The sequence below is a fragment of the Neoarius graeffei genome, chromosome 14, assembly GCF_027579695.1.
Source record: "Neoarius graeffei isolate fNeoGra1 chromosome 14, fNeoGra1.pri, whole genome shotgun sequence".
NCBI lineage: Eukaryota > Metazoa > Chordata > Actinopteri > Siluriformes > Ariidae > Neoarius > Neoarius graeffei.
This window is the reverse complement of record NC_083582.1, coordinates 40427389-40430354: the sequence shown is the minus strand read 5'-3', so window position 1 is coordinate 40430354 and position 2966 is coordinate 40427389. Positions and strand designations below refer to the sequence as shown.

Genomic DNA, 2966 nt, shown 5'->3' with positions numbered 1-2966 from the left:
CCCGCTGTCACCCTTGAGGTGAAGGTTCATGATGCTCTGCCAAGTCACTTGTTTGTGAGAGGTGCCTGGATTCATCCAGATCAATAGGAGCAATCTCCATAATGCCATTCTTCCTGTTTCTGTCACAGTTTGTCCTCCACAGTCAACTAGCATATTGATGAGACCCATATAAAAAAATCCCTCTCTGCCAAGGCCACCATAAAATGCTGCAGCTGATGAATGAAGGACATGGCTGTAATGGTAGTAATACATAAATGCAATACATTCAGGCACGACCAATCCTAAGTGTTCTACTTAACACTGTAATCCCATTCAGGATTTGTGCATGTCATGGTCATCTCTGCTACGCTGCCTCACTCTGCGTTTTAATATTATTGAGCTCCTGTTTGTCATTACTAGTTCGTTCTGCTATTAACCGTTCAGACGTCTTGACCTAATATACGGTTTTGCATTAGTACTGCTCAGCAATCCTAACTGATATACTTACCTGGCAGGGGCAACACCATGATCAAGAAGGTGGTTTGCCCAAAGTGAGGCTCAGCCATTGCACTCAGGCTGTGCTGACCTTTGTGAATTCCTCAAATGCAGTAATCTCAACTGCATAATTTCTGGTAGTGGGGGACTGCGTTCACGCTCTCCTCTTTCACATAATTCCAGGTGGCACGGTGGTGTAGTGGTTAGCACAGTCACCTCACAGCAAGAAGGTTCTGGGTTCGAACCCAGCGGCCATCAAAGGCCTTTCTGTGTGGAGTTTGCATGTTCTCCCCGTGTCTGTGTGGGTTTCCTCTGGGTGCTCCGGTTTCCCCCACACTCCAAAGACATGTGGTTAGGTTAATATGGGATGGCCTTGGGCTGAGGTGCCCTTGAGCGAGGCACCTAACTCCGAACTGCTCCCCGGGCACTGTTAGCATGGCTGCCTACTGCTCTGGGTATGTGTGTGTGCTCATTGCTCATGTGTGTGTGTTCACTGTTTCAGATGGGTTAAATGCAGAGAGGAAATTTCATGAGTGTGTGATGAATAAAGTTGTGCTTTCTTTTCTTTCTTTTTTGATATACACTGCATCTGTTATCCCAGTCCTCACAGTTGCTAGTTATTTTGGGATTACTAAGAATGGCACAGTATGTCTAGTAGTGTAATCCTGAATGTTACAGCTTGACTAAAACCATTTCCATTTGCTGAAGCATATAAATGCAGTTGATCATCAAAACACCCACGAATGGACAGAGATGCTTTGAGATGTTCACACCAGGGTGTCAGACGGGAACTGTGGCATTGACTACAGTGAGCGCTGACAGGACAAGGTGCTTCAGTAATGCAATTTTGCTTTGCTTTGAAATTTTAGGGTTCCCGCTAATTCGAGCCATAATTATACTAACGCAGGCAGAATAAATAGATTGAGACTGAACTTTTTTGTGCATAAACAGCCTTCTGGTTGATAATCTTCCCTCTCAAAGGCTCAAATGAATTGCACATAGATGCGTCAGCCAAACATGACTAATCGTAATCTAGTAATTTTAGTACTTTACATGTGGAAGTCTTGGACTTTGATGTATTTGCATCTTAGGACATTACAGAGGTGGGGAACAGGCACTGAGGTGGTTGTTTAGGTAGAAAAAATAAATTGCAAGACAGAAGAGAACATCTATCTTTTCTATTTAGATATATAGTCTAATGAAGAAATAAAGCATAACAGGGTGTGCTGATATAGCAAAATAATCAATGACAGGGGAGGATGTGATGCCACTATTATCCATAGTTGATTATTTTCCAAGAAAAGCACATACTGAAATATTTTAAGCCTCTAAAACTACAGAAATTTGCAGACCCTAATCTTTTTTTCATTTATTTCACACTATCAATAAGTACGTTTTTTGTTTTTAAATCAGTTTAATCCACACTAGTCCCTGTATTAGCTGTTATGACAGAAATCCATCAATCCATCCATCATCTATATCCCTTATCTATTAAGGGTTGCAGGTGAGCTTGAGCCAATCCCAGGTAACTCTGGGAGAGAGGCGGGTGTAAATACACCTCAGATTCACACCTAAGGGCAATTTAGAGTAGCTAGTTGACCTAATCCACATGTCTTTGGACTGTAGGAGGAAACCAGAGCACCTGGAGGAAGCCATGAGGAGAACATGTACTGTAAACTCCGCACAGAAAGACCCCAGCCAACTGGTTAGTTCAAACCCAGAACCTGCTTGCTGTGAGGCTACAGTGCCAAACACTGCACCACAGTGCTACCCATACTATAGAAATTATAATATATTTATATAAACCTGACATTTGATTTACAGCTGGCACGACTATCAGACCTGCTATTATTTACAACAATCAGAGTCATGAATTCAACAATACTGTGGTATAAATAACAATAACATCTAGTTTGTACAATATCGTGTAACAATACGGTATCTGCCAACATAATGCAAAACAGCTAGAAGGTATTGGTGTTCACACTAATGATCAACAATTATTCCTACTTTTATAGCACTGTTTAGTTGAGGTATTTGAGTACTGTATCGACAAGACATTTTTGTGACATCATTGTGTTTTAGGACAACAATTAAAACAATGATTTCTTAAAGGTGGAACAAGTTCATGTTGAAACCTCTGATAGTATTGCAATAACTATTAATAAAGAATACTTTGGTATCTGTGTGAAAACAGAATTTCAGAACTTGCATCACCTTGCTAACTTTTCTTTTAAGTTGTATTGAAGTTGCCTTTAAAAATTATCTCTTCTGTTGGCATTTTGTTAGCAACTCCAGGTTATTGTTCCACAAAGCCAGCACATCCTATTTAGCCAAGTTACAGGGGTGCTTGAAAGTTTGTGAACCCTTTAGAATTTTCTATATTTCTGCATAAATATGACCTAAAACATCATCAGATTTTCACACAAGTCCTAAAAGTAGATAAAGAGAACCCAGTTAAACAAATGAGACAAAAATATTATACTTGGTCA

General features: G+C 40.3%; 1 non-coding gene across 1 annotated transcript; it reads left to right on the top strand.

Moving 5' to 3' along the window:
* Nucleotides 1-479: 479 nt before the first annotated feature.
* LOC132898676 (U1 spliceosomal RNA) lies at nucleotides 480-643 on the top strand. Its single transcript, XR_009656571.1, has one exon. It is a non-coding gene; the product is annotated as a U1 spliceosomal RNA (small nuclear RNA).
* Nucleotides 644-2966: the final 2323 nt, after the last annotated feature.